We start from the raw sequence: 18554 nt of genomic DNA, 5'->3' as shown, positions 1-18554 counted from the left end.
ACCACTGTAACAAAATAATATACAGATGCACCAAAAATACATTGTGGGTTTGATTCCAGACCACCACAATAAAGCAAATATTACAATAAAGTTGAGTCATACTTCTTCCTTTTTGGGGTTTCCCAGTGTATGTAACAAAGTTTTAGGAATTAGGTTTAAACCAAAATCAAAGAAAATGTCCTCCTCTATTTTTTTTTAGCATAGCATCCAGTTTGTGATGCTGGGAAAAACTTGAAATATTTGGCAGGTCTCTTTGTTTGCCCCACACCACAACCAACTGTACACGCTCTGAGTAAAGCTGAAAATGCAAAAGCTCAATGGACTGTCCCTTCTTTGAAGATGCTCAACATGGTCTGAAAGCTCAACGCATCTTAATATCTCCAAGTTGTAAAATAAATCTCAATCTCAATATGAAAATCCCCCAAAACAAAAATCCAGACCTTGCTTAAGAACAGTGACTGTGAGAGGGACCTTGGAGTCCTAGTGGACAATCAGTTAACCATGAGCCAGTAGTGCGTATAAACAGAAGCATAGAATCAAGATCATGTGAGGTATTAGTACCACTTTATAAAACCCTAGTAAGACCACACCTTAAATATTTGGTCACCATATCACAAAAAAGATGTTGAGAGTTTGGAAAAAATTCAGAGAAGAGCAACTAAGATGATCAAAGGCCTGGAGACTAAAACATATAAAAATGGCTATGGGACTTGGGTTTGGCTAGTTTAAAGAAAAGAAGAAATAGGGGAGACATGATAGCAGTATTCCAGTATCTGAGGGGCTGCCACAAAGAAGACGGGGGTCATGTTATTTACCAGAGCTACAGAGGGAAGGATGAGATACAATGGTTGGAAACTGATCAAAGAGAGAAGCAACCTGGAATTAAGGAGAAACTTCCTAACAGGGAGGACAATCTACCAGTGGAACAGCTTGCCACCAGAAATCATGGGCGCTCCATAGTTGGCCATTTTTAAGAAGAGGCTGGACAGTCACCTGTCTGAGACAGTATAGGTTCTCCTGCTTGAGTAGGGGGCTGGGCTAGAAGGCCTCCAAGGTCCCTTCCAGCTCTATTCTATTCATTTAATCAAGGAGAGAAGCAACCTGGAATTAAGGGAGAAACCTCTTGACAGTGAGGACAATCAACCAGTGGAACTGCTTGCCTCCAGAAGTCTTGGGTGCTCCATCACTGGAGGTTTTTAAGAAGAGGCTAGGCAGTCACTTGTCTGAGATGGCATAAGTTCTCCTGCTTAAACGGTGTGTGTGTGTGTGTGTGTGTGTGTGTGTGTGTGTGTGTACTAGAAGACCTCCAAGTCCCTTTCAGCTCTATTCTATTCTAATGTTCCTCTGTTCACTACGCCCCCTGTTGGTGACCACTTACATCTTCCACCACTCTTGAGAGCCATTACATTCTTGTAATGTGGATAAAGAGTAATCAGGTGACCAACCTATTTCTGATTTCCCCAATAGGCAAATAAAGATAGCAATGCTTAGAACAATCAAGTCAATATTAACTAATAATGTCTGTAGGCATAATTTGCATTATCCTGTTCCTTGAAGACATCATCCATCAGATAATCATTCTGCTGTCCTCATCCACAATGGAAGGGCTGCAGAACTCACAGATTTTCCTTGAGCTGCCCACCCATTCCCGCTTGGTCTGAAATACGTTTGGAAAAGAACAGGAAGGTGAATTTAGCATCCCACCATCTCTGCTTCTTAAGCTTCTCAGACTGCCAAACACAACCAAGATGGCCAAATGTGAACAACATTCATCAACAGAGCTTCTGTCTCAAATCCTGAGATTAGAAGTAGGTACTCTGCTCCCCGCATTGAGTTCCAACCTCTGTGGTCCTTGGCCTCAATGGGAGGGGCTGGTGGAAACCATAAACCAGACCGCGGTCAACTCCATCCTCAACCCTGTAAGCTCATTGGGGAAAATGAGAGGGGTCCAAAGAACACGGCTAGGTTAAGTAGGTTCTACCCATACTAGGATTTGCTTATAATGTCCAAAATTTGTCCTACATTGGAGGAGCAGGTAATATTAAGCAGATCTTCTGCAAAACTAGTGCAGGTTCGCATCCCACCAGGCTCAAGGTTGACTCAGCCTTCCATCCTTCTGCCAACTCAGATGATCTCCCCAGGGATGGTAAGTTGAAGTCACCCAAGATCATAATTTTGGGGAACTCAACCACCAGTCCCGAGAGGATGACAAGAAGCTCAGGCAGGGCTGCTGCTACGTGACTAGGTGAAAGGTACACTAGCAGCAAGCCCAACTGAGCCTTAGGGCCACATCTAAGAAGGAGAGACTCACACCCGGCTATTTGGACAACAGTGGCCTCTCGCGGATACAGGTTCTCCCTCACCACTACCACCACTCCCCCGCCTCTTCCCTGAGCCCGAGGCCTGTGCAGCACCCGGAAACCTGGTGGGCAAAGATCTACCAAAGGGACACCACCCTCAGGTCCTAACCAGGTTTCCGTAATGCAGGCCAGATCCGCATGTTCACTCTCAACCAAATCTCGGATGAGAGGAGCTTTATTGACTATGGATCTGGCATTAAGATATACAAGCCTGAGCTCAGGTGGTTGATTATCTTCGCTCCCGGTACTACGGGCCAAAACCAGAGGGTCGGAGTGCATCACCGCTTGAAGATAGCGGGGACGCACTCCCGGATGTTGATGCGGTCCTCTATTCGGACACCTACTGCCATTCCCTACCGTCGTTGGAATAGGTAATCCCAAACTCCGCTTTGGGGCCCCGAGGGTAGCTAGTCCAAGCTCCAAGCAATGACCCAAAACACACGGCCAAGGCAACAAATGAGTGGCTGAAGAAGAAGCACATTAAGGTCCTGGAGTGGCCTGGCCAGTCTCCAAACCCTTAATCCCATGGAAAATCTGTGGAGGGAGCTGAAGGGTCAAGCTGCCAAACGTCAGCCTCGAAACCTTAATGACTTGGAGAAGATCTGCAAAGAGGACTGGGACAAAATCTCTCCTGAGATGTGTGCAAACCTGGTAGCCGACTACAAAAAATGTCTGACCTCTGTGATTGCTAACAAGGGTTTTTCCGCCAAGTCATGTTTTGCAAAGGGGTCAAATACTTATTTCACTCATTAAAATGCAAATCAATTTATAACTTTTTTGAAATCCATTTTTCTGGAGTTTTTTGGGGTGGTGGTGGTGGTATTCTGTCTCTCACTGTTAAAATAAACCTACCATCAGAACTATAGACGGGTCATTTCTTTGTCAGTGGGCAAACATACAAAATCATCAGGAGATCAAATACACCCCCCTCCCACGCTGTATTCCTTATCTTGCACAATCAACGTGAGCACCAAGTGACAAGAGAATCTGTTTCTTGTTTTTGCAAGATAATCGCCAACTGTAGAATAAGGAGATGGCCCGTGAGCCTTGGCTGTCAAGCTCAGTTCTGGAGAAGAACTGAAGAAGCTTCTTGGCTGACAAGCAAAACATTTTCAAAGAAAGTCCAGTTGCCTTTTGGAAAAGCACCTTTAGGAGATGGTCAGAAAGGCAAAGATGTTAAGTTTCACCATCCCCATCCTCATATTTCTAATGACCAAAGAGGAGGAATAAACATTAAGGAGAAAATAGTATCAAAACAAAAGGACAAACTGTACACTTGAATGACTGTGATCAGCTGGGTCTCTTCCTCTGTGGCCAAAGTCCCCTTTATCAGCTGAGAAACCCAACTGTCAGTGAAGTTATTTTCCCTTTGTTCTTCTCACTTCAATCAGCAAATAGTCTACTTAATCAAAGCATCTTAAAAGAAAAGAGGGAAGGACGAGAAACAATGGTTGGAAACTGATCAAGGAGAGAAGCAGCCTGGAATTAAGGAGAAACTTCCTGACAGGGAGGACAATTAATCAGTGGAACAACCTGCCTCCAGAAATCATGGGCACTCCATCACTGGAGGTTTTTAAGAAGAGACTAGACAGTCACTTGTCTGAGATGGTGTAGGATCTCTTGCTTGAGCAGGGGGCTGGACTAGAAGACCTCCAAGGTCCCTTCCAGCTTTATCCCATCCCATCCCATCCCATCCCATCCCATCCCATCCCACCCCACCCCACTCCACTCCACTCCACTCTTATTCTATTCTATTCTATTCTATTCTATTCTATTCTATTCTATTCTATTCTATTCTATTCTATTCTATTCTATTCTATTCTATTCTATTCTATTCTATTCTATTCTATTCTATTCTATTCTATTCTATTCTATTCTTTCTATTCTATAGAAGAGCTTCCCCTGTTCCCAAAAAGTTTGTTAATAAGGAGAAGCTACATTTTCTGAACAGTTCTTCAAAATTTAACTCTGACTTGGCTTTTGGTTCTCTTGCCCTAGCAGGCTCAAGGCAACTCTATCTCTCTTCTACACTGACTGTTGGTGATTATCTTAAACAAATAAGGACCTCATCTTGGCATCACATGCTGTTAGATTCTGATTAAACAGGACACAGAGTATGGGCAGATCTTTTAGAGCTTTTTTTTCTTCTTGATAGAAGCAAAAGCTCTCCATATTTTCTGCAGGAGATTGATCCCCACCTGCTATGCTGGCACTGAACCCTGTGCTTTATACAAAAACACCTCTGAAGATTTCAGGTATATCCAAATCTGCAGAAAATCCTTTGAACCTTGTAACTGAAGTAAGGGTGGATGGATTTCCCTTCTGTTGATGAACTTCATCTAAATAGGACTTAAAGATATTTGGCCTCCCAGTCCTGCCATCCCCATTCATTGCAGACCCCAACTGTGAAACAATAATCTTCTAGAACAGGGTAGAACAATGGCTAGTGACCGTCTACTATAGAGAGCGTCATCTCGCACTGTATTGTGGTTTGGTATGCTGGCCTGATAGCCACGGATAGGACGATATTACAGAGGCTGGTGAGCACAGCACAAAACATCGTGGGCTGTCCCCTGACCTTGCCAGGGCTCACTGCCTTGGAAAAGTGAGAAAAATTCTCAGGGATGACTCACACCCTGGATGGTATCTCTTTACTCTCCTACCATCGGGTAGGAGATATAGGAGTATAGCCAGCCGCACCAACAGGCTGAAGAACAGCTTCTACCCATGAGCTGTCAGGCTCTTGAATGGGAAATAACTCTATGTATGATTGACTTGCGAGGCCGGTGTGTTGTGCAATTAGCTCACATGGTGTAACAAGATGGTGGGTTTGTTGTCACTGTGAGTTGTGGTGGTGGGGGGCATGAAGGGAGGCTGAGCCAATCTCAATGTATACATGGTTGTACTTTGACAATAAAGGTTCACTCATTCACTCACCAACTTTGAAGATTTTGGACCATCCCTTTCAGGTACGTTATAATTTTGGAAAGTTTAATTAGAGCCAGTGATGTGCAAATAGAGTAACAGCTATTTCTTCAGTAGCTGTATATTTCTATATCTGATATTTATGTCTTGACTGCCATATCAGTCTCAGCTGAGGTTTCCTGTTTTTGACTCATTTCCCAACCTACGTTTAGCCATCATGACAGAAAATTACAAGTATGTCAGAAGCAAACAAACCTTCTGCAACTGAAGATCAAGGGAGTATTATGTTTCTTTACCTAATCCATAATTGTGTTTCATCAGTTCTGGATCTTTTCAATATTTGAGGGGCTGCCAGAAAGAAGAGGGAGTCAAGCTATTCTCCAAAGGCAAGAAAAGACACAATGGGTGCAAACTAATCCAGGAGAGAAGCAACCTGGAATTAAAGGAGAAACTTCCTAACAGTGAGGACAATTAACCAGCGGAACAGAAGTTGCCTTCAGAAGTTATGGGTGCTTCATCACTGGATATTTTAAGAAGAGACTGGACAGCCACTTGTCTGAAATGGTATAGGGTCTCCTTCTTGAGGAAGGGGTTGGACTAAATGACCTCCAAGGTCCTTCCAACTCTGTTATTGTTATTCTGTTACTCAAGTATAGACCAAAACAGGTGTATCTGTGTCTGTCTGTATTTTTCCTTTTTTCCGAAGTATCTTTAGCTCTACAAAATATGGAAGCTGTCTATTTCTCCCTTAGCAGGATTTATTTCCCTCATATCTTTTAACTCCTACTTTCAGGTCATAGATATCTCTGTTGCACTCTGGGCACCCTATCACCATAACAGGAACAAGCATTGGGAAAAATGCTTCTTTACATAATTACCTATTTTGGGGTTTTAGCTCACACGAGGATTTTAAATGTCACAGTGCAACGGTGGCAAAGCGGCAGAGAGGACGTTGCTGAATTTCAGTACAGTGAAAAGATCCAGTACAATCCAACACCAAATATTATTTCAGAGATTTGTTGAGAAGCATGGATGGAGCAACACATGAGTATTTTTTCCCCCTTGGGTGTGGCCACAAACAGTTCAAGGAGATGGCTCATTACCGCAGCCACAGCACTCAATCTATTCACAGGGTAAGTAGAGTAACAGAACAACACAGCTGGAAGGACTTTGGAGGTCATCTAGTCCAACTCCCTGATCAAGCAGGAGATAGTATACCATTCTGGATAAAAGACTGTCCAGTCTCTTTGTAAAAACCTCCAGTGAAGGTACACCCACAGCTTCTGAAGACAAAGCTGCTCCACCTTTATACTGTTCTAAATTTCTCTTTAATTCTAGGTTGCTTCTCTCCTTGATTAGTTTTGATCCATTGCTTCTTGTTCTGATCTCGGGTGCTTTGGAGGATGGATTGAGCCTGTCTTCTTTGTGGCAGCCCCTTAGATCCTGGAAGCTATGACAATATTGATTTAGGAGACAGGAATGATTGAATCTACTCTTCTTTCTTTTCTTCTAATAGGAGCTTTCACTCCAAAAAAGTTTCAGAGGATTACAAAAGCTTAATGATGAATTCCAGCCTGGGAGATCTGGATGCTACAGAGAACTATTATGGGTATAACAATACCATTGACTCGTATGAGTACAAAGAAGAGATCCCCCCTTTTGCTTTGGGATGGATTGCTTTGATAGGCATTACTTTAATAATCTGCTGTTTTGGATTTGTGGGCAATGGCTACATCATCTGGCTACTTGGCTTCCAGATGAAGAGGAACTGTTTCACCCCATTCATCTTTAACTTGGCCATTGCAGACTTCGGGTTCCTCGCATCTGTAGTTATATATTATGTCCATATATTTACTTATTTTCTAGGACATGGCATTCTCAACATTTTCTGTGCCTCTTTCTCCCACATGATGTATATCAATAGTTACTTTCTTCTGACGGCCATCAGCATCGACCGGTGTGTGGCTGTCCTTTTCCCAATCTGGCATCGCTGTTCCCGGCCAAAACATTTGTCCCTTGCTGTCTGTGCCTTCCTCTGGACCTCCTCTTTCCTCCTTGTTGGAATGGTGAACTTTATGAAATTATCAGAAGTCATTGTAGATTACAGTCTGTTTGGTCTCCTTCTCCTTGTGACTGATATAATTTGCCTTCCGCTGATCACTCTCTCTACTGTGGTCCTTTTCGTCAAAGTGTGTCTTAAATCGAATCAGAAGAATCAGGGTCGGATTTTAATGATGATTTAAATTACTCTGCTCTGTTTCCTCACCCTTGCTTTTCCGCTAAGTGTCTTTGTGGTGATTGTTAATTTTTTTAGTATTGAAATTGACCCTGGACTACAGTATTGGGAGACAGGTATTGTATTGATTTCCTGCCTAAGCAGCAGCATGAATCCAGTGATCTATTTTCTAGTTGGGAGAAAAAAGGGGTCTCAGTCCAAGGAGAGCATGAAGGTGATTTTGCAAAAGGTCTTCAAAGAAACTGAAGTTGTGAAATAAAATAAGAACTTATTTCAGTAAGTAATATGTGTATTTTAGATATGACAACTGTTATGTAGTGAAGTAAAGGAAATTTGGGTTACCCGAAATTTAAATACTATGGATACTAAAGGTTAAATTGGAATACTGTAATTGAAAATTGAAATTAGATAAAAATTTAAAAACAGGACATGGATATGTATAAGTAAAAATATATTGATAAATGTCTTAATTGAACGTGCTGTAACTAGAAATGTATTAGCTTGAATGTGAAATAGTAAATGTTAAGGGAAATAGAGAAGGAATTTTTCATGATGCAGCCTGAGACATGTACAAAATATTTTGTTATTGAACTATTAATTACCCAATCACCTCGCTGCTTCCTAAATATTTGGATGTAAAACTAGAAAATTTAAAAAAAAATGTTCAAAAAAAGAAAAAAAGAAACTGAAGTTACCAGAGAGAGAGAGAGAGAAGTCAAACTCTCTTACAATGAATGAATGAATGAATGATTTTTTTTTAAATTTTTTAATTCCATTTATATCCCGCCCTTCTCCGAAGACTCAGGGCGGCTTACAAGCTTAGCAGTAGCCTTCTTTCTATGTATGAATGAATGAATGAATGAACCTTTATTGTCAAAGTACAACCGTGTATACATTGAGATTGGCTGAGCCTCCCTTCGTGCCCCCGTCCCCCACAACTCACAGTGACAACAAACCCAAGACATCTGTGTTTTCTTCTGAGGAGCAATGAATGACATTGCTACTGGGGGTTGTTGGCTTGTAGGTGGGATCAGTGCTTTTTTTGTCATAGAGCACACGGGAATGGTGTTCTGGCACCTTTTTTCGATGGATTCTCCAAGTTTTAAAAGTAAAGTTTAAAGTTTAAAGTTTATTATATTTGTATACCGCCCTTCTCCCGAAGGACTCAGGGCGGTGAACAGGGCACATATAAAATACACGGTACAAAAGTTAAAAGAGAATTAAATAGAAGCCCGAGTTAAAACAATAAATAATAGTATAAAAAAAACCCGTAATAAAAACCCCAACACATCCCCCATCAGGCCAGGCCGGCTTGTTCAAATAAATAGGTCTTCAGATCGCGTCGGAAGGAGCGAAGGTCAGGCGCCGTCCGGAGCTCAACCGGCAGCTGATTCCATAAGTCTGGGGCGCCCACAGAGAAGGCCCTCCCCCTGGAGGCCACCAGATGACATTCTCTGACCGGAGGCACCCTGAGGAGGCCCTCTCTGTGGAAACGCACAGGGCGGAGGGAAGTTGACGTCGGCAGCAGGTGATCCCCGAGGTACTCCGGACCCATGCCATGTAGGGCCTTGAAAACCATTACCAAAACCTTGAATCTCACTCGGAAGACAACTGGTAGCCAATGCAGCTCGCGGAGCAGAGGTGTAACATGGGAGTATCGGGAAACTCCCAACACAACTCTCGCGGCTGCATTCTGTACCAGTTGGACCCTCCGAGTGGTCTTCAAGGGAAGCCCCATGTAGAGAGCGTTGCAGTAGTCCAGACGAGAGGTGATGAGCGCATGAGTGACTGTACACAGGGCATCCCGGTCTAGATAGGGCCGCAACTGGCGCACCAGGCGAACCTGGGCAAAGGCCCCCCTTTTGAAAGTAGCTTTTGAAAATCTGATGTTTGGTCCATGTGGACCTGAATCACCTTGTTGAATGTAGCAAGTCAGTGGCAAAATCATTAAAAAGGTCCATGTGGGCTGCTTGTGTGTCGAGTCCAATGCATGCGTACTTCGTCCGTGCTGATTGTGATGGTGTTCTTTGGCTTGTGGCTGTCAACACCGCTAACATCGAATGTTTTTGCTTTGACGACAGATGGAGATGCAACCATTTTCTTCTTATGTTTTACTCTTAGAGTTAGATGATGCTGGGGGGAGAAATGTGCATGAGAATTTAGCTAGACATAACAATACTCTACCTAGTGTGAGAACCAAGGTTATTGAGCCCAGAGATGACAAAGAATTGGTGGGCTGGAGAGCTGGAGGGGAAGCCTGCATTTCAAAATAGTTGGAGAATATGATTTATGACTATCAACTGGAGGAGGGAATTGTGCTTTCATACTATCTGCTCAGGGGAGGGGAACTCAGTTTTTGGCTTCGACTATGTAAGTGCCAATGCTATGCTACTCAAATAAAGATTCTTTAAGGTAAACAAGGCCTCAAAGTTTTTTGAAGAGTTTCATCTGTCGGAACCTTGACAGTGGCACTTCTCGGCTTGTGATTGGTCATGTGGTTGCACGCTGAGTGCTTACACGACTGATGTGTGTGGGTGTGTTTACAGTGATTGACTACGTGTGAAAATTAAATAATTTCTTTATTTTAAGAAATCGTTGGTGAATTGAAAATCTTTTTAAAATATTTAACGTAAAAGTGTGACCCCAAATTTAAAATGAAAAAAAATTACTAATTAATTCTCAACCACTGGTCTTGCTAATAAAAAGGCCAGAATATTAACAGACACAATGACAGAACACACGAAAATAACAATGCCTGTTGATATTTTGGAATCTGATCTTGAGAAGCAAAGCCAAACTACAAATGACTGCTGGACCTATGATCAAAAAAATGATTCATGGTGACTGGACCTGAAAGAGGTTGGACGGTCATTCCAGCACAATCAACCAGTGGAACAGCTTACCTACAGAAATAGTGGGTGCTCCATCACTGGAGATTTTTAAGAAGCGACTAGACAATCACCTGTCTAAGGTGGTATAGGTTCTCCTGCTTGAGCAGGGGGCTGGACTAGAAGACCTCCAAGGTTCCTCCCAGCTCTATTCTATTCTATTCTATTCTATTCTATTCTATTCTATTCTATTCTATTCTATTCTATTCTATTCTATTCTATTCTATTCTATTCTATTCTATTCTATTCTATTCTATTCTATTCTATTCTATTCTATTCTATTCTATTCTATTCTATTCTATTCTATTCTATTCTATTCCATTCCATTCCATTCCATTCCATTCTATTCTATTCTATTCTATTCTATTCTATTCTATTCTATTCTATTCTATTCTATTCATGATGACTGGACCTGAAAGAGGTTGGACAGTCATTCCAGGACAAGGACTGAAATCCATATTTAAAAGGACTTGAATGAGTAGTGGACCAGAACCATTTGAATAAGTCTTATTTTTTAATATTATTATACATGTCAATATGATTTAATAGGTTAGCAGGATATGTGCAAGAACTGGATGGAAAGAGTGTAACCTCATAGTACCTCTGCCAATGGGGAGTGAGGAGAGATGTGGTGGCCAGGACAGCACTGTATAAAGAAGGGAATATTTTGGCTTGAAACTTTGGAGAGAACCAAGCTTTGATAGCTTCCCTCCTTGCTTATTGCAATAAACTAAACAAAAGGTGTTTACTGTGTCGTGGCTGGTTATTGGTCAGGTGAGCTTCCCTCTGGTCCAGTGGTGGGATTCAAACATGTGAACAACCAGTTCTCTGTGTGGATGCTGATTCCAGAAGTCCATTCTGGGCCTGGGCAACAAAAAATTAGCTACCGGTTCTGCCGAAGTGGTGCGAACTGGCTGAGTCCCACCACTGCTCAGGTCACAAAGGAAAGGAGCCAGGAGCACATAACAAAAGGATGGAAAGATGGCTAGTTAAAAAGGGAAGCAACTACAGATATGTACAAACTGTCCTTAGCAATTCTACAAATCTGCAGAGAAAGGCTTTCCTTTTTGGGTTCTTGGTGCTCTCTGAGCTTGATTGCTTGTTTGAAGACATTTTGTTACCTGTCTAGGTAACATCATCAGTGCTAGAAGGGAATGGGGCTTCATCTTTGTTTATATACTGTGGGAAGTCAGCCCCCCCAGAGAAGGAAATATTTAAAAGGCAGAATATATTTCCCTAAAGGATCTTAAAGAGGCAGAAAAGCATGCCCAGTTCTTTTTTTAATAGCCCCAAGTCTCCCACCCCCAAGCAGAAGCCAGCTCTGTAGAAATGCAGATGTGATAATCCATTCAGGAAGGTTGGAGGCCTCCAGCTAGAAGATTAAGAAGACAAAGACACCTAAAATCTACATACCCCGCCCAAACTCTAAGACAGGACATAATAGTTTAGTTTAGTTTAGTTTTATTAAATTTTTATACCGCCCTTCTCCCGAAGGACTCAGGGCGGTGAACAGGGCATATAATAAAAATACAAAAATACAAAAGTTAAAATAGAATTAAATTAATGCCCAAAATAAAATAATAAAATATACAAATATTTAAAACCCAAATTAACTCCCCATCAGGCCAGGCCAGCTTGTTCAAATAGGTGGGTCTTTAACCCGCGCTGGAAGGAGCGGAGATCCGGTGCCATCCGGAGCTCAACTGGCAGTTGATTCCACAAAGCCGGGGCGCCCACAGAGAAGGCCCTCCCCCTGGGGGCCACCAGCCGGCATTCTCTGACCGGAGGCACCCTGAGGAGGCCCTCTCTGTGGGAACGCACAGGGCGGAGGGGAGTTGACGCCGGATTAACCCACAGATGCCAAAAGGCACACCCAGACTCAGGTCAGAATACATGACACAGGAAATACAAAACCTCAAACAGGAACAGGAAACAACTCCAAACAAAAGCGCCAGAGGGTATAAAAACCCACTCCCTACAAGATACAAGAAGAGGGGTTGAAAAAAAGAAGACTAGAACTAAACTTTATGGAGACTGGCTTTGTGAGCAGAATCTTAAAGGTCTGTTTCCTGGTCTGGAGAACTTTTAATGGTTAACAATGGAAGCAGTGAATGGAAACTAACCAAGGAGAGAAGCCCCCTCAATGCCTTCTAATTTCGTTTCATCTGAACAGAACTTAATCAAAACATTCCAGTGGAGTATTTGAAAGGTGTTTTGTTTCCTGAGCTGGATGGAAAACTATTTTTTTTTCTGCTGAGGGGTCCTTAGTGCTCTCTGAGCGTGATGGTTTTCTAGCAGACGTTTCATTACCCAAACTAGGTAACAGCATCAGTGCTAACTAGATGTTACCTATGTAGTTTGGGTAATGAAACATCTGCAAGCTCAGGGAGCACCAAGGAGTCCTCATTTCAACCCTGAGCTACAAATATTCTCCTTTTTTGGGTGCAATTGCTTCTTTCAGGCATTTTGTGGTTTCCGGGATAGGATATCCCCAAGAAAGGAATGAGAAACAAAGATCCAACTTTCTCCTTTCTTGCTTCTTTTCCTCCTGTGATGGTACCCATTAATGGTAATTGAAACAGAAAATTTAATTGCCCATTAAGGGTAATTTAAATACGAAAAAGAAGCAGCGTCCGGATACTAGGAACGATTGCAAAGTTCTGCCAGACACTAATGATCTAGAACAGGGGTAGGCAACCTCGGCACTTTTATGACTCATGGACTTCAACTCCCAGAATTCCTGAGTCAGCTATGCTGGCTCAGGAATTCTGGGAGTTGGAGTCCATGAGTCATAAAAGAGCTGAGGTTGCCTACCCGTGGTCTAGAATTTAATAGCTTTGTAAGGAATGTCTTGAAGAAGTGAAGCCTCACTCTTTTTGCACCAAGACCGGCTCTGTGTTTACACTGGGAGAAGAGAGCGAGATCAGCAATTACAATGAAGACATCCTGAAATGGGAGAGCTCAGTAGAATTTGGATATCAAAAGGTAGGCACTCTATGCGTACATCCCATGCCAGGAAGTTAAAACGGCTTCAGTTCTTCATTTTCAGTTGCCAGATAGAGGGGCCAAGCTCCTCGTCTGACTGTGAGTCTTGGTGCTCCTCAGAGCCTTCCTGTGACTCCAATGTCCCTCCAGGCTCCTCCTCCTCATCTGAGTCCTCAGACTTAGCTGCCGGATTCCCTGGCTGGTGAGGAATCACAACAAGACTTTTGCAAAAGAGACAATTAACCAGCCCCAAAGAGAAAAAAGACTCCAGCATTTCTCCACAAGTAATCAGCACTCAGATCAGCATAGATTAGCTCCAAGGTCAACTTCAGACCAGCAATCAAGCAAGCAACACCCCAATCAAGAAATGTCCAAAGAGCCATTAGTAAACAGCCCAACCAAAGGATCCCTAAGACCAGCCCCACTCGCACAGATAGGCAAGACACCAGAATATAAACTGACAGCAAACAGCACTCCCTACTAGCATTGATGATGTTACCTAGTTAGGGTCATGAAATGTCTGCATGAAAATATTCTCCTTCGTTGGTACCTACTTATCTACTCGCATTTGCATGCTTACAAACTGCTAGGTGGGAACTGGGGCAAGTAATGGGAGCTCACCTTGTTGCATGAAACCTGGGTCTCAAACCGTGTTGCAAATAGCTTTTGAAGAAATCAATGACCATTAAGTGACCAATCGTAAAGGACTACCTGTATGGAAGAAGTTTCTAAAACAAAGTAGCATTTTTGCTGCCTGATGTTATTGACCATAATCACAACTTATTATTTAAGGTGCTGGTACTTACCTTTAAAGCCCTACATGGCTTAGGCCCGGGATACTTGCAGGACCGTCTGCTGCCGGGGATGACTTCCCATCGCCCAGTGCGCTCACACAAGAGAGGGCCTCCTCAGGATGCTGTCGGCCAGACAATGTCGGCTGGCGACCCCCAGGGGGAGGGCCTTCTCTGCGGGAGCACCAGCCCTTTGGAACCAACTCCCCCTTGGCCCCGGACCTCCGGTCCTTTCGCCGCGACCTCAAAACTTTCTTTTTCCATCAGGCTGACCTGGATTGATGATGGGTTTTTAAATATGTTTTAATTTTTAATTTTTTAACTGTGTAGTTAATTTATTTTGGGGCTGTTATTTAATTCTTTTTTAATTTTTGTATTGTTGTTTTTTATTGTTGTTAGCCGCCCTGAGTCCTTCGGGAGATAGGGCGGCATATAAGTCCCAAAAATAAATAAATAAATAAATAAATAAATTATAATTCCTTCCTTAGGTAATGCATCAACTCCTAGGAAACAACTTGCCTTTGTTAATATTTGGCCTGGATATCACAAAATGTAAGTATATATATTTTCTTTGGAGGAATAAAGGCAGCCATCCAACTGTTTTTTTTTTATTGAAAAGTTTTAACATACAGTTTATCTTTAACAATCCCCCTCCCCCTCCCCTCTCCCTCCCCCCTCCCTCTCCCCCCTCCCCCCCTCCCCCCCGACTTCCCAGAGCTAAATACAAGGTATATATATATATAAAAAAACAATCATAAACAACCATATACTAAAAACCATAAACTCTAAAATCCATCACTCTCTAGCTTATATAGGATAAAACAAACCTTAGTAGTATTAAATATATATAGAAAAGCTAAAATAGAAAAAGAAAAAAAAGAAAGAAGACTTATTCAAATGCTACATGAAACTTCTTGACCCTATAACCACCCAACTGTTACGTAATATTCCAAAAGGAAGATGGCTGCTATGCTCTGCCCATTGTGGAAGTTCACACAACTCTGTTTCATCGTAACCCACCTTGGGCGAAGGATCATGTAGATTCCCAAGAGATTCAGTGGGGGTGTTTGCATTCAGTACAGGGGGCAGATAAGGGACAGAGTTTTCTGGCGAGTGGATCGTCCCCAGTGGAAAATGATGAGGGTATTAATTTGTATCAATTTTGGTAGATTCCTCATAATGCAAAGATGTTGATTTTCTGAAGGAAAGGTGGGACAGAAGTAAAATAAAATAGTTATAGTGCCATAGTTACGTTAGTATTAGACTTTGCCCTCGGCCAAAATGGCTGATAATGGGATTGATGGGAATCCTCCTGAAATACACCTTGAGTATTTTAGGGTAAAAAGCTTTGGAATTTGAGGGCATCAATTCTTCAATTTTATGAGAAACATTAATTTTAGCGATATAGTGAAAACAATGATCAAAAAGCAGATATATGTTGATATGTGTAAGTAAAAAAGTGTGCTTGTGTATGTGTGTGCAAGGCGATCAAACCGGTCAGTCCTAGAGGAGATCAACCCTGACTGCTCTTTAGAAGGCCAGATCCTGAAGCGAAAACTCAAATACTTTGGCCACCTAATGAGAAGGAAGGACTCACTGGAGAAGAGCCCAATGCTGGGAAAGATGGAGGGCAAGAGAAGAAGGGGATGACAGAGAATGAGTCGCTTATTTTGGGGTCCTCACATCCCTCATCATGGCAGAAATATTTGTGACGGTGTCAAGAAATCACGTTGTCCAAACCTTTTTCTTCTTATTTTTTTAGCACTTTTTCTTCACCTACTCTGCCAGCCAGTTCCTGCTGATGGCCATCAGCCTGGACAGGTGTGTGGCTGTCCTCTTCCCACTCTGGCATTGCTGCCATTGTCCACCATATCAGCCCATCCTGGTTTGTGGCCTCATCTGGATCCTCTCCTTCCTGCTCTCTGTGGTGAACTTGATTCTCCCCAGACCAGAAGCTCTGGAAGTTCACCTTTGTTCTACCAGCTGATTGTGAATGGTTTGCTTTCTACGCCTCTGATGGTTGTGTCCACTGTGACTCTCTGGATTCACATGAGGTCTAAATTGCAGCACAATCAAAGGAAGCTGCTCACTGTCATCCTGCTGGCTCTCCTTTGCTTCCTCCTTTCTTCTCTCCCAATGAATGTCTTCTATGTCCTTGAATATTTGGATCCACCGCATTACTTTCTCATGACCATCGGGATAGGATGTGCCACTCTCAACAGCAGCATCAACCCACTCCTTTATTTCTCTGTGGGAAGAAGAGGGGAAAGGAGCAACCCAGAACAACGTTGATGGCTGCTCTGCAAAGAGTTTTCAAGGATGAGCAGGACAGCTCAGAAAAGCAGCACACAACGGAGGAAAACATAGTGTGAAGAGTCCTTATCATTCTACAGTCGTTTTAAATCCATAAATCATTGGTGGGTTCAGCAAGAAAACTGATGCAATTCACTAAACAAGCTAAACACAAGACAACCTAAACAGGAAACACTGCTCTATGTATAATTCTCAAAGTGAAGATAATAATAATAATAATAATAATAATAATAATAATAATAATAATAATAACAACAACAACAACAACAACAACAACAACAATAATAACAACTACAACAACAACAACAACAACAACAACAACAACAACAACAACAATAATAATAATAATAATAATAATAATAATAATAATAATAATAATAATAATAACTAAATAATTAACTCAGTTGACTGAGTTTCATATTTTATGAATAAAAGTTTTTAATAATAATAACAATAAAGTTGGAAGGGACCTTTGGGGTCATCTAGTCCAACCCCCTGCTCAGGCAGGAAACCCTATACCATTTTAGATAAATGGCTGTCCAGTCTCTTCTTAAAAACTTCCAGTGTTGGAGCATTCACCGCTTCTAGAGGCGGGTTGTTCCACTGGTTAATTGTTCTAACTTTCAGGAAGTTTCTCCTTAGTTCTAGGTTGCTTCTTTCCTTGATTAGTTTCCCTCCGTTGCTTCTTGTCCTGCCTTCAGGTGCTTTGGAGAATAGCTTGACTCCCTCTCCTTTGGGGCAGCCCCTGAGATATTGGAACATTAGAAATAATTCTTCTTGCATGCAACTTTTAACAGGTGTAACATGTGTGCTCCAGGGGCGAAAAGAAGCAAGGCCTCTTTAAGGAAAAGGTGGAAGAGTCAGGATCAGAAAAAGGAAAGAAGGCGAGGTTGTCAGAATACAAGCTAACTTGAGGGCTAATCCACAGGGAGCCCCATTTCCATCTGTCCTGTTTACCATCGTTCGCTCCCTAGAGACTAAAATGGACAATGTGAAATTTGAGCAGGCCCCGAACAAGGAGTATATATCGGAGGTGGTGACCCTTTGAGAGCTGTATGCAACGAAATTTCATTTTGATGTATGCCGATTGGTGTACATTCAAAGTGACCATAAAGTTATCATTATAAAGTTATCATTATCATTATCATCTTTTTTTTAGTTGTTCCATATTTTCCAGGCTTTTGTCCCTGTCCAACTTGGTAGAATATATGGCTTCACTAAAAACACGTAAATTTATATATGTGTATATGTAGAATGAAAGAAAAGAGAAGGAAAAAAAATGTAGATTTCCAAAAATAAAATGTGGCAATTATGATCCTCACAAATTTCAGACATAATATTCACTTATGTTTAATAACAACCTTTCATTATTAATAATTTTCATTTATTGGCTTTTTTTAAAAAAAACCTATTCTTTAAAGATATGTAGGTTCTATCACTCTAAATCTCCCTGCCAATCTTTTATGGACATTTCAAGTTCTTATTTCTGGATGGTACCAGCCTCCCCCAATAAAATTCTGGAATAGCAGAATTAGTGGACCTTCCTTTTCGTTCCTAAACATCATAAACTTCATCAGGGTTTGTATTCTGGATGACTAGTTTAGGGTTAGAGTCAATAGTTACACTCAGCAGCTGGATCATGAAACATTTCTTTATGAGTTGTAATGTATAAATCCTTTGCCACAAGGTGTGGCTTGGCTGCTTACAGCCAAAGTTGAAACAATTTATGCAAATCATGGGAAACAATGAAGCTCGGTTCCCATTATTCAGGATGCTGCTTATAAGCGCTACATGCTTAGAGCTCGGAGCATTGGTTAGAGACCCCACACACCCACTTCACGGTCTGTTTCTGTTGCTCCCCTCTGGGAGGAGGTTTCGAAGTATTTATAGCAGGATTTATACTAAGACTACCAGATTCTGCAACAACTTTGTTCCCTATGCTATTCTTCAGGTCAGCGCACAACATTCGTTTTTCTTGCCATCTATATGTACACATCTGAACTAGACTGTGTTGTTTCTCTGGGTCATATATGTGTGCGTATGTGGGTATATGCAT

General features: G+C 42.0%; 2 pseudogenes across 2 annotated transcripts; both read left to right on the top strand.

The window, feature by feature from the left end:
* Positions 1-6628: 6628 nt before the first annotated feature.
* Positions 6629-8849, top strand: LOC308666145 (mas-related G-protein coupled receptor member H-like; annotated as a pseudogene). Its single transcript has one exon. The product of its transcript is annotated as a mas-related G-protein coupled receptor member H-like (transcript).
* Positions 8850-15878: 7029 nt separating this feature from the next.
* Positions 15879-16557, top strand: LOC308666735 (proto-oncogene Mas-like; annotated as a pseudogene). Its single transcript has one exon. The product of its transcript is annotated as a proto-oncogene Mas-like (transcript).
* Positions 16558-18554: the final 1997 nt, after the last annotated feature.

Source organism: Vipera berus, assembly GCF_964194415.1.
Source record: "Vipera berus genome assembly, chromosome: 3".
Taxonomy (NCBI): domain Eukaryota; kingdom Metazoa; phylum Chordata; class Lepidosauria; order Squamata; family Viperidae; genus Vipera; species Vipera berus.
This window is presented reverse-complemented; position numbering and strand designations above follow the sequence as displayed.